The sequence below is a fragment of the Wyeomyia smithii genome, chromosome 2 (assembly GCF_029784165.1).
Source record: "Wyeomyia smithii strain HCP4-BCI-WySm-NY-G18 chromosome 2, ASM2978416v1, whole genome shotgun sequence".
Classification (NCBI taxonomy): Eukaryota; Metazoa; Arthropoda; class Insecta; order Diptera; family Culicidae; genus Wyeomyia; species Wyeomyia smithii.
This window is the reverse complement of record NC_073695.1, coordinates 53,522,710-53,537,150: the sequence shown is the minus strand read 5'-3', so window position 1 is coordinate 53,537,150 and position 14,441 is coordinate 53,522,710.

The following is a 14,441-nucleotide window of genomic DNA, read 5'->3' as shown; positions in this document are numbered from 1 at the left end:
ACATCTTGGCGAACAAAGTATTCCTTGTGATAAAATGAACAGTGAAAAGCTGATTTAACACTCAAAACTAGACGGCTCATGTGTTGTCGAAATGAGTCAACTTTTCATTGAATGCATTTACGCCCGCTATCGCGCAGAGACTGCATTTCACTCAAGTGCCTCACTGCATCAGCTGCTATCGATGCTGATACCCGCTGCAACTGCCATGCTATCCGTAGCCATGCCAATATTTTGGCCGCTAAACGCTGCTATTGGTATCCGCTGTTCCTGCATCAGCTGGCCCAGCTGCTATCGATGTTGAGATTCGCTGCAACTAGTGCGCTATCCATCGCTATGCCACAGCTGTGGCCGCCGCTATCCGCCTGGTATCCACTGCACTGCTACTGCTGTTGCTAAGGAAGGACTACTGTTGTCGCTGTCTAGAACTATTATGAGCGGCTTCGACTGAAACAGGCTCTTATATAGGGATGAGAAATCTATCGATAGTTATCGATAGTAGTAGGAAATCATTGATAACTATCGATAGCCATTCCAGTCGATATTCCCATCCTTACTCTTATAAGACAAACAGCACATTCCAATTGCAAGGTCTGTGTTGTTGTCGACTGTGCTTGGGAAGCAATCATATTAACTACCAATCAGATCAATCGAATTTTGCGCTTCAACAAGGATTGACCATTTTCGATAATATAGTAGGTTGCTTGTCATGATTTGGACTTGATAATTTTTAAATTTTGGTTATGTGAAAAATTAATGTTTAAGCAGATAATGAAAGTATTTCGGATGTCGTGCTCATGACTGAAGTAAAAGATAATTCAGTACGCTTTGAGACACGGAGATGAAGCCAGATATATATCTGCTTCAAATTTCGCCAGGTATCCAGAACGTTCTGCTCCAAATTTCGCCAGGTTTCCAGAACGTTCTTTTCATTGGATGCATTTACTAGTGTGCCCGCTAACGCTCAGAGACGACATTTCATTAAAATGCCCCACTGCATCAGCTTGCCCTGCTAATATTGGTATTTAGATCAACTGCAACCGCTGCACTATCCCCGTTGCCATAGCAGTGGACGCTTCCATTGCCATTGGTATCCGCTGCCCTGCATCAGCATCAGATCAGTCGAATTTTGCGCTTCAACATCAAGCCAAACATAGATCTGTTCCAAATTTCTTAAAAGAGTAAATTGATTTTAGAGAAAATATCAACTCTTCAACTAGGTTTTATTTAATCCTGAAAAGGACAATTTGTTGTTTAATTCAATGTCTGATAAGATGCCGATCACATCTTTGCGTTATCACTGGCAATGCGAATAAAGTATTCCTTGGGGGAAAATAAACACTGAAAAGCGTGACACTCAAAACTAGACGACTCATGTAGTTTGAACGCGAGCTTTCCAGAACGTTCTTTTCATTGGATGCATTTACTAGTGTGCACATCGTTCAGAGACAGCATTTCACTAAAATGCCCCACTGAATCAGCTGTTCCTGCTGCTATCGATGGTGATATCCGTTGCCACAGCTGTGGTCGCTATTCGCTGCCATTGGTATCCGCTGCCCATCATCAGTTAGCCCTGCTATCGATGCTGATACTGCTGCTGTATTCACTGCTGCTAATAAGGGAGGACTGCTGTTGCCGCAGTCTAGAATTATAATTAGAGGCTTTGGCTGAAACAGGCTCTTATATAGGCCAAATTGCACATTTCAAATGGCAAGGTCTATGATTCTGTCGACCGTGCTTGGAAAGCAATCATATAACGACCAATCAGTTTTGACAAGGCTTGACTATTTTCAATAGCACAATAGTTTGAATAATAAAATAACAATTATCTGCATTTGGGAAGAATCTTAGAAGATTTTCCAATCTATTGCTGCAAGAACGAAGGAAATCCATCGAATACTAACCGATTTATTAGCATTTGAAATTGGACATATTTTCACTTTTTTCGGTTTTAGATTTTCATTTCACATCCCTATGTAGCCGAACTTCCTGAGAGAAGTATTCTACTTCAAAAAATAGCAAGTCGGTTTGTCCCATAGCAAAAGTGATCACAAGTCGGTCCCATTGAAAAAACCTTCGTAATTTAGCCCCACAGCAAATAATGATTATAAAAAATGTGATATTTACCACAACTGATGGTCTTCAGGTTTGGAATTGGATGTACCAAGTGATATTCGATAGGAGGTGTGATTGAATTTTACGCGTTTTACAACGTGTGGCTCTAGCTGATAGTACAATGTTTTCTTCAAAACAAAGTTTCCACCAGTAGCTTCCTTCAGCTGTTGTTTGTTGACAGTGAACGCTTTGGGAGTGTCACTGTATTGTTAGTTAAAGCATTCTTTACTAAATACTACATTTCGTATTTTATGTAAAGATGTGGTTAAGAATTTTTCAATTATTGTCGTGAATTTCGTTTTGAAGAATTTGTCAGTTATACCAAATACTTCGGTACACCACTTAGCTGTTTTTAATGGAGCAAACATTTTTCTAAGCTATGGGTGTTCTTTCATATTTGCTTCCACTGCTACGTGGAAGCTGTCCGCCGTCACGAACGTGTGACCGCTTTTAGAGAAATTTTGAACAGGTTCCTACACCTAAACTGATTTTGAACTCATCAGTAGTATCAAATGTAAAAACAAAATCTTATTTTATTTTGAGCGGCGCAGTTGGTACATTGTGTTATGCTTCTCACAAAAAACTTGTTTAATGAAGTACGAGAGAAGGTCATTTATGAAATGACCAGCGATGGATTCATTCCAAACGCAAGCTATAGCACCGCCATCGATTTGCAGCAGTTTGTTTTTCATCACCGGTCGTAGCTGGCTATGGGACTGACTTGCTATCATTCTGGCTACGTACCGTAAAAGTAATCGCATGTGAGTCCCAGCTTATTATTTTTAACAAATTCTATTCAAATTTCGGTGTTTATGCAAGTTTTATGATGCAAAAGTGTTAGATTGTCATTGCAGTACTAAATTCTGTTGCTGGTCTTGATTGAAAAAGCATTTAAGTGCAAAATTGCACTTAAAGTGTTACGATTTTCAATTGCTGTTTTCTCGTCAGCACCAAAAAGCAAATAGGACGGACTTGCTATGAGCGGCAGATTAGTCTAGTTCGATCAGTAATCTCCTTGGAAATTAGATGTCGCAGAAAGTTTAGAATTTTCAAACAAACCCAGCTACCCTCCTTAACAGAGATCAGGGTAATCATTTCTCTTGGGTTTTTAAATTTCTACCTAAAACGCCCCGACAAGGCATGGATCACCAGGCCGCACATTTCTCTGCCTAACTCAAGTTGTTTACGTTCTCTGAGTTAAAATTTGTCCCATTCGTTTACCTGCTTAGGTATAAATATACTGCCTATAATCGCATATCAGTCCCATCTGGAAAATCATCAAGCACTTGAAGATATTTTTCTTGTTTTGGGTGTTTCTCCTGTTTGGGGTAGGTTATTCTAATCTTTTTGTCATGATGTAATGAAATAGATCTCAATCATAACTTCTTCATTGAAGAATTGCCTTTGTCGAGAAAATTACAATGAAACATAAGGAAGAGACTAATATGCGTTTATTTAGGTCATCGAGTGGCAAAATAATCGCATACCAGTCTCACTTTCAACCAGTCGGTGTAGGAGTAGTCATATTTCTCAAGTATTTTGAATATGGGCAGACGTTTATGGCCGTAGACAGCTTCTAGCCCGTGCATTTAGCTTATTGGAAAAGTGGTATTGAGAAAGAGAAGTTTCCAATTTCATTACAACTGTGACTTGACGGAAGACGACGGCGATGAAAAGAGGTACAAGCTGTTTTTAGCTAAGCAACTAAAAACTTCTGAGTTTTGACAATTTCAACTTGAATAATTATTTGAAGTGAGCAAATCATCCACAAAAAATTAACCCGTTGCAGAAAGCAGTATTGCTCAAGGCTATTATCCCTCTGATTGACGAAACCAATAACCTTTCGGGAACCTTCAGAAAAAGTTGGAGTTTCAGTGTCTACTTAAAATTATTTTTTGTGTAGAATTTATTTAAAATAACCTTGCAATTATTAATTATTTGATGATTTTTCAACAGTAAAAAGCTCGAAAAACAGCACCAAGTATTTATTATATGGATTGAAGAAAAAAATATGGCCATACTTAGGAAAAACATTTGGTGGCACTGATACGCGATTATGTTTAAGATGGGAAAATTTTACCTCACATATTTTTCTGACCTTTTTCTAATAAAACATACTTTTTTGTTTCCTTAATCGATAGTAGAGTAAGAAATAGATGGAATCTGATATTTAACTCAAAAACGATGAAAATCCATATGGGACTGGTATGCGATTATAAGCAGTATAGGAGCTTCGCTTTTTTCTCCACAGTTCAAAGAAGCACCGTCGAAGGCGCTAAGTAAGCGTTGAAATACGTATATGCAAGTGATAAGTGAAAAGTGATAGAATTAAATAGATAAAGTGGATAAAAAGTGTCATGGTTGAACCATAATTGGTCAAAACACCACTGGAGATTTTCTAGTTACTCGTTACTCTATTTACTAAGTACTTTAGCTACTCTGTATAATTATGAGAACGTCGTGGCAATAATATAATTTCATCTGCAATGCAACACATTTGAGTAGCAGGTTATTCGCATAATGAAATCGTAGTTATTCACTGATTTTCTTTGAACTATTTACAGCGGCTTGTAATGTGAACAACCTGTAAATCTCACCGCGCTCCAAGGCTATCCAGTTACACAGTTCGTTCTCCAATTATGACTACTCGAAAGCTCTGTGATATGACCGGGCACCCTTAGTTTTGATGACCTAAAGCGAGATCGGCGTAAGCATTCCACCTCACATACTTTTCTAACCACACTTGAACAATTTTTGTGTGAATTTTAACGTTCTTCCGAAGAGTGTAGCAACCGGCAGACTGCTGCTGGCGCTCTAATGTGCGAACCACCCTGGCTAGACTGTACTGTGCTCCACTTTCCGGTTGGCCGGGCAGACATTCCACCGACTCCGATAAGAGTGGTAATTGCACCCCGTTACAAGCCGACAGTTGGCGGCGCCCTCCGGTCTCGACTGGTAATCGAACCGTGATTTACTGTTGTTTGCCGGTTATGGTTTACTCCGGTCGGGGGAAAGCGGCCACCGCGCACCGGAATGCTGCCGGACCGCATCGGCTGGATCATATTTCGTGTGTTTAATGATCAACATCGGCATGCACAGAACTAGCACACAGATTGGGGTGCGTGAACTCGATTCCACGTCTATTGACCGGTGCTGGCTTCGGTTGTAATCAGATACGTTCGCCTGATTAGGGGATGAATGGTAATAATTGATGGAGGAGGCAAGCAGTCATTAGTGTTTGGAACACATAGTCGCCATAAGAGGTTAAGTAGGGCAGTGAATTGCACCGAAGGATAGTAACACAATAGACAAACGATTTTCATGCTAAATATATAAAAAATATGTAAATAAAAATGCTTTAATGAGGAGGTATTTTTCAACCGGAACCGAATTTAGTCTATTATAGAAACCAATTCCCATTCTAATTCTGACAGAGTTAAACTATCATGTCCTTCAAAATTGCAAGCACCCATGCGAATCCACATGCAAATCTCGGCCGAAAACCACTCTTCCGTGAGCAACCCAAAACTCGTTCCCATTTTCCATTATCTTCTAAGTCAATTTCCCACTAACTGCTTTCCCCCGTCAGCAGCAACGGAAACCCTCATCCGATTGGGCGATCCAATCTCGTAGTAATCGCTTTTTGGCATAAATGAATAACTGTCAAAAATTGAATTATGGCCCATTCAGATTTAGCTTTCGACCTTCTTCCTTTGACGCCTGTCTGGTATTAGGTATAGAGTTCCCCTGGGACAGAAGCATTGTACAGAGCAAAAAACACCTCCGTTTCACCGTCCATCGAGCAGTGGGATAACAAACGGAACTGGAAATGTCGGTAGTCGGCTTTTCACACGCCTTTCGAAACGACCCACAATATTGGCAGGCAAAATAATTCCTCGTTTTCAAGACATCCCGCACCCAACACTCAACAGCAGTGTACCATGGGAAAACTGTAATGGCCTACCGCTGCAAAAAGTTCCGGAAACTCACGCCGCGGTTTGATTGCTGCAGTAACGGCGAACGTCAGGGAAGGAAACTTCATGATTTATCGGAGCAACTGTTTTTCCGTTGTGCGTGTGAAATAACTTACAATCTAACAATCCTTCTTTCTCTTCCTCCCTCTGCTTTTGGTTGAGTTCAGCAGCTTCAGCACCTTGGAAGCAACGGTTATAAATTAGAACCTGAAGCAATAAAGTGCTCGAAATGGGGTCTATGTATGGAAATGTCGAAGTTGATTAAAACTGATGTGTTTGAAATCTACAGTATTGTATAAAACGGATATTACAATGTTGTTTAAGATGTCATGAACTTTAACTTCTATATTTAAAATTTGTATTAACTACACCGGCAAATTTTTTAACAAACGTCAGAAATGTTTTTCGACGAACATTGAGCGAATATGTATATCGATCTGCCGTAAACCATGGTTGATGGTAACTACGAAAGGTTGATCATGGAGAAATAAGAAAAAAGCTTAAATTTCGATTAGTTGTTTTTATCTGTGCCAATTGTTAGATTTATGTGATGTCTTCAGCGAAGTTGTAGATAGTAGTTCAAGGTCAAGCACGACAAACAAAAATTTTACGTAATGACACTTGGACAACGTGTGAATTTTTTATATTGCGTCATCGTGAAGTTAACGAATCTACGAACAAAGACCGGTTCGAAACACTAAAAACCGCTGTCGTTGCACATTTTCGGACATATGAAACACATCGTTTAACCAGTTCCTGCTCGAACCCTACATTAATCAACATGACCACCATTGGCAATCAACCTCGCCTGGCAACATCAATGCCGTCTCCGAATCCACCGTCATCACCTTCGACGTGAACTTGCCGTTAGCCGGCATCCTCAAGTAGTACCTAGCCATAACCAATCTAAACATGAACAACACATCCACGAAAACGTCCATCAAATGATCACCACTGGTCAGCCTGTATTCTCACCGTCTTCCGATCGTTAAACTGGATGAACTAAAAGCGAAGTTCAGGTTTTTGATGGAGAAAGGTATCTGCCAACCTTTCAAAAGATCTTGGACCAACCCCCTTGACATGGTCAAGAAGTCGGAAGGAAAAATGATGACCGTGTGAGGATTACAGAGGCCTCAATGTGATCACAGTTGCTGATCGGTATTCAATACTGCATATTCAGGATTTTTCCAACATCCTTCACAGTAGCCGCCTTCAACCAAAGCAAACGGGACCTGGTCACGTACAACTTGGTAGCTGCAGGTTATTGAGACCGCCTCGACAAACGACTGGTCGTGGGTTCGAATCTTAGTAGAATCCAAACTAGTCGATGTCAACGAATGCATAGGTTTATTCTCAGACTTTTCAATAACTCTTCTTTACGCTCAACTCTACAAAACCTCGACAAAAATAAATCCCTCTCACAATAAAACTTGTCAGAGGGCCATACAGTTGTAACCTCCCCAGGGAATTGTAATTGACGATAATATTGGCCAGACGCAGCGAGGCTCGGATCAGTATGTGTAAAAAGGAAAGACACACGAGCACGAATTATAATAATCATGACACTTTCTCTCAACAGTAACACAACAATATCGCAAGCTATCCTGAGGAGCTTATAGCGGTCTCGATCAACTAGTTTGGAGAATTCGTTATCGATATTGTTTTTGGCTCATTTTACATGTTGTAGGATAAGTACAACGATACACCGTGCCCCAGTGCTGAGTCGAAAAAATTTACAGCTCGAAAAGATTCTCGACCTAACCGGGAATAGAACCCGATATCACAACCGTGTGGAAGAGCCAGCCGATCGACATCACTAACCACAGAGCCACGGGGACCACAAGGCCTCATGCGTTACTCGCCACTAGGTACGTTACGTAATTTATGGAAGTTACCTTATTTTGTCTACACATTACAATTTGACAATTTGGTTACGAATTAAATTGAAGTTCTTTTTGTCTAGGCCTAGAAATCAGCAAGGTTTCGAATAAATCCGAAATCAGACTGTCATCATTGAACAAGCAAATGTCAGCGAGGTATGGAGGAAACGCTATTGATATAGTATTCCCAAAGAATATACTCAAGTAGTGAAATTACGTGCCAGACGCACTACACACCGAAGTATCGTTCATCTTGACGCTATCCCGACCACGCTAGGGTGCAAGATTGTGCTCTAAAATAATATTTATCAAAGATTATTGTTGTTGATTTGTTCTGCTATTACTGCAATGATTATTTCTTAGATCTATTTCTAAATTTGTGGCCGAATTAAGGTAAAGTCAAATAAGAAAATATTGAGTTAAAATTGAAAATAATCGAAGTTGATTATGACAGAAGGCTAGACAAATGGCATTTGTAAAATTGATATAATTCTGTGACAGATATCAGGTAAAACTCGGTGTTTTATTTGTTCCTTATGAAATGGCCACGAAAAAAGCACAAACTTGAACACGACCATCACAGGTTTTGCTCAAATTTGCGGGAATAATTCATCTAGTGTTACTTTGGAAATATCGGGTGATCAGTGTTTCTCACGTAAAATTTTCCGAGAAACACAAGTCTAGTTTATAAATACAAAAAAATATCTATCTGTCAACACTTCCGGTCAAATACAGAATACAGAATTCTCGATTTCTTTGCTTTAAAAATTACCTACCAGTATTTTTCAGACGTTTAACGTCTATAAATTTCAAGAAAAAATATTTAAGCAATTTCAAAGTATTTTCATAAAAATGTTATAACTGGAGATTGGCTTTTATTACCTCGGGGTGATAAGTGTTTATTACGTGAAATTTTCCGAGGAACACGATAACAAAATCAAATTTAAAGCAAAAATGCAAATTTAATGATTTAATGATAATAATCAAATACAAAAATAATCTGTCTAACAACACTTCCGATCAAACATAATGTTTTTTGCTGGATTCCTGGCTCTTGCTCAGTGTTTTTCGGATATCATACGTCTATAAAATGTAGAAAAGATAATAAAAAGGTTTTGACCAAAATGCGTTGTTTTACAACAATTCCAATCGACATCAATATTGTTTTTTTTTTTTGCAAAGCGACACTAGATGAATAATTACCTATTACCTTCTGCTTTGAGCAGAATCTGTGATGGTTATGTCCAAATGGCAACTACACTTTGTATGGAATGACATATATTTATAACACCAGCAAACACAGGTGCGGATCTGAAGCTTAAGCTGAAAAAAAATAGAGAATTCAGCTATTTAACCATTCCTGTGAATTTTCGTGCCCTTTTCCATTTCAAAAACGAATCAAAAGCTCCCATCTATTCAAACTCGAACGTTAACCGTGCACCTCCTTTCACTGTCAAATCGGTGGAGACGCCAAATAACCATTGCACGGTGTTTTAGGGAACGAGTTAAGAGGGAACATTGGATCTAGAGCTCGATAGCAAAGTTCTGGAGAAATCTTTCTGTTACAACATTGTCACATATGATGTAACGGTTATTTTAATGTCATCACAAATTGAGGTTACAAAAAAATTCAATAAAATCAGATATACGGTTGAACTGAACGATCTTGGTTGTATTAAAAAGGTGTTTACACAATCTGTTTCCTTTCCAGGTAGTTGTATAGTTGGAAAGTTATATGAACAAATAATACCTAATATTAAAAAATGAAGGCGCAAGAACAATCTAATGGTATGGTTCAATTTTACATACAATTGTTTAAAATTTACTCCAAACCTCAGAAATGCGATTGTTTTTTTTTCGCATAATTTTATATGAAAGACGCAGATTGATTTTGTATAATAAGAGACTGTATGAAAAAATTATGCATTTACTGATAAGCGACTCCACATGTTATTTTCTCTATTTCTTTGATTTTGCCATGCACGATCGGTGCACCGACCCTCTAAACAGTGTGAATTCTTCCGCTGTCGATTATACGATAAATATACCACGAGTCGACTGCACGAATATTCTCGGCGAAAGTGGCAAACAGCTTCTGAAGAAAAAAAAAAGTCAGTCTATCTTTCATAGGAAAAGTGACCGAATTCCATCACATGGGACGCAATATATCAGCATGATGAGCATATCCAAACTCGCAAGCTGTGCACTTGTGAAGTTCGTGACTTACCTTTACAACTTCTTGAGTCAAATTGTAAGTTTTAACTTGATCTATATGTCTTACTTATAAAAGTTTTTTCAAAAAAGCGTGAAACAAAACATATTGAAGAGAAAGATTGTTTCTTCTTATATTAAACAATGTTGTTTTTGTACTTAAAATTCATAGTGGCAAAAATTGTTCCATTGTCACCTTATTATGATCTATGAATTATCTAACTCTAAATCGATTCATTAAGCAGACAGTATGTGCAGTAGGGAAAGCGAAAAATAAGCGAACTGGAAATATGATACAGATTTGGAAAAATATACCGCATCCCGACGGGACTTGAACCCGCAATCTCCCTGTCTCCGGCATGGTGTTTTGACCTATTAAACTACGGGGGACGGTGGAACTGTTCCACAATCTATATCGTACCACATTCCACTGCCGACTTATTCTATTGCTCATCCCTTGCACAGCAGTGTGTGTAGTTAGGGATGAAATCTTTCTTTGCAAGGTTAGCATCGAAGGATTGCATCGAAAATTTTGATCACCGTAATTTGTGTTAAGATTAAAATAACCGCCTCATGATGTGTAACAACTTTGTAGAAGAAAGTTTTTCTCTAGAATATTGCTCTCGAGCTCTATATTCAAGTTTCTCCCTAAACTCGTTCCCTAAAACGCTTTCGAATGGTAAACCTAGCGTCTCCATTGATTCAACAGTGAAAGGAAGTGCACGGTTAACGTTCGCATTGGAGTGGTTAAATTGAAAAGGAATGGTTATATGGCTCTAATCTTTAATTATTTTTTAGTCTGAGCTCTTAGGAAGTATAAAGGGTGTGCATCGGCTCTATAGGGGTGTAAAATACAAATCTAAAATCTGTCTAATCTAATCAGGTCGGTTAATTTTCGATGGATTTCCTTCGTTCTTACAGCAATCGATTGGAAACTCATCAGTGAAAATGCAGAAAGTTATAATTTGTTTATGCGAACTATTGTACAGTAAAGTCTTTTTTTACACGGTTCTTTTTTACGACAATTTCACATATAACGCGATTTTTTTGCTTCGTTTTCTCCAATAACGCGGTGTTTTTTACATGCTTTTTTGCACGATTTTTCGTCTTCGCGTAAATTGTTACAGTAAATAATAGTAACAGTAACAGACTATAGTAGGCTGTTTTTCACACAGTTTCATTTTTGTAGGATTTTTTTTACGAAGTTTTTCCAAATAAGGCGTTTTTTTTGCACAGTACGTAGAATCGTGTAAAAAAGAACTTTACTGTACTATTGAAAATTATCAAGCCTTGTTGAATCGCAGATTTCGACTTCTGATTGGTCGCTTGGTTGCTATTCCGCTAGACAGAGTTATATAACTAATTAACCGGGAATGCACACTTTTGGCTATACAAGCCAAACTGATCTGATCAAACCAAACAGTTTACTAATGGATGGCTACTGAAACGGTCCTAGCTAAGTAGCAGCGAGGAGCAGCAGTAGCGGCAGTGGGTACTAGCAGTAATAGTTGCAGCGGTAGTAGCGTCGGAGGTAGGTGCATTGGCCAGCACTTCGTCCGGTGAATAGCTCTGCCGGTTTTAGTGAGGAAGCATACTCAACGTAGCATTCATTGGGGTAGGGGGTATCATCGTTTCGAGACAGTCTGCGATAAGGGGGAGAGGGGTTAGAGTAAAATTGACGTAGCATTTTTTTGAAAGACCAGAATCTTTCTCACACGGAGGAACATTACGCACAATATCTACACTACAGAGTCCACTACAGTGCTTTTACTGTGTGTCTCTGATGAATATATCAAATAAGGGAGCATCTAGGTAGGAAGGTAGTTTCCATTGTTTGCTTTGCAGCTCAAACCTAAAAAATATTAAATCCAGCCGTACGTCAGGCATGTTTGCTCTTCGAACGCTTTTGAATTTATCTCAGTAGCGCGCACCGCAGTGTGCGTCTGTGTATCATCACTAGAGTGATTTCGCTCAGCTGTGTTAGTTAGTTTTTCTGCGAGCGGCAGAAACACAGCACATAAAGCAAAAGATGAAGAAGAAGTGTGGTGCAAAAAATTGCTACACGCAGTGCTAGTTTCGTTTTGCTGTTCATTTTCAAGCTACAAAGTGTAGTCTATGACGGTGTAGCACCACCGCAAAAATGAGTTCGATATTAGAAGTATCGATGCGCCATTGATTTTAGTAAGGGGCCATCCACATACCACGTGGACAGATTTTTAACGATTTTGACCCCCCCCCTCCCCCTCCGTGGACAACTGCCCATATAAATTCTAAAAAATATGTATGGACCGTGGACATTGGCCATACCCCCCCCCAAAGCTGTCCACGTGGTATGTGGATGGCCCCTAAAATGTCTGAAGGGAAATGTGTGTAAATTCATTGCAATACAAGTAGTCATTTTTTTTTTCAATGCCAGCATTGAATTGAGTATAAAGGGTATGCATTAGAGTGCCAATGAAAATCGACTTTTCGAATACCGTTTACCGGTAGGGGTTAAAATTTTCGTTGCAACTTGACCGCCTTGAGGCACGTGTTCCCGATGTCCGATCGAGCTGAAATTTTGCATTGGGACTTTTTTCGAGAAGACGAAACTTTTGAGCCCTACCGCTAAACGCAATTCGTAAGTCATTTTTTTTCATACACCTCATCAGCACTCTAGTGTGCATGACATATCTGCACAGTTTGCTGCACATACTGAGCTCTACCACTTGAACAATTTTAAGTTGGAGAACTTTCTCATTTTCATTCTGTGCCGAACACGCATCAGTATCGGACGTGTGATCGGTGATCGCTCCGATAGAATATAAAACAAAAGACGTGTGAACAAGTGTTGGCATTGTTTGCCTGGTCGAGTGAAATAAATCCGGGTTGAAGGTCGCGCCTTTGTGCAACTGTTTCGCATCGTGACTACCAGCTGGAGCGTAAGCCGATTTGGCTGCTGGCTGAATTGTGCTACAGCAGTGGACGAGACACAAAAGAGGAAAAAGAAGAAGCCATCAGTTGACAGTGAGTTGTATCGCTGTGTGGAGTGATCTCACACCTGGCTCGCTGCTGGTGGCTGTTTGGTGCTGCTGTATTGGTGCTGCTGGCTGTAACGGCTGCAACTTCGAACGATCGGACAACCAACCTTACTGGAAGGGAGAAGTAAAAAGGTACGTGTTCTTGTCGGCGCTAGTGCGCTAGACTTAGCGGGATGGATGTAGATCCCTCGCCTCCCGCGCCACCATCCCCGAACCCCTCTGACCCTGACCCTTCTGTTACCCCCTCCCCTGTTCATTCTTCAGTCCCCCCTCGCCCCAGGCTTTACCCAGACGGAGCCCAGGGCAGCTATACTGTCTATTTTCGGCCAAAGGCGGGACCGAAATCGAAACAGTTGAACCTCTTGCAGATTACTAAAGACCTGACGAAGGAGTACAAGGGCGTGACCGAAATTTCCAAGGTCCGGCCTAACAAGCTCCGTGTCGTGGTCAGTAACCTGAAAGAGGCCAACGATATAGCTTGCTCTGAGCTCTTCACACGCGAGTATCGCGTTTACATACCCGCACGAGACGTGGAGGTCGACGGTGTTATAACCGATTCGAGTCTGTCCGTCGAGTGTATACTGGCAAGTGCCAAAGGGTGCTTTAAAAACAAAACCTGTCCCGATGTAAAGGTGCTCGACTGCAGCAACTGCGGTCAGCATCGATCATCGGTGGCAAAACAGTATACACTCCGTCAGACTCGTTTCGAGTTACGTTCGCCAGGTCAGCACTACCAAGCCACGTCTCGATCCACCGGGTTCGTCTCCCTGTGCGATTACATGTGCCTCGCGTCATGAACTGCCTGAATTGTAAGCAGTTAGGCCACACCGCCGCCTACTGCTGCAATAAGGCACGTTGTGGCAAGTGTGGGGAGAATCATGCGGATGATTCCTGCAGTAAAAATGCTGAAAAATGCAATCACTGTGGGGAGAGTCAGCATGAGCTCTCGACATGTGCGGTGTACATGCAGCGCAGGGATAAAATAAAGAGGTCTCTCAGAGAGCGTTCGAAGCGTTCGCTGAGATGCTGAAGAAGACCGTTACCACTTCTCCCATTACATCAAATCCTTATGATCTGTTGTCCTCTGATGAAACCGATTCTGACGATTCACCAGCGGGAACATCTTACGCCAATCCTGGGGAGTCTAGAAAGAGGAAAAATATTTCCTCTCCTAAACTTCCCAGAAAAGGTCCTAAGATTTCTCAAAGTTAAATGAAAGTTACAAACAAACCAAACAGTGCTGC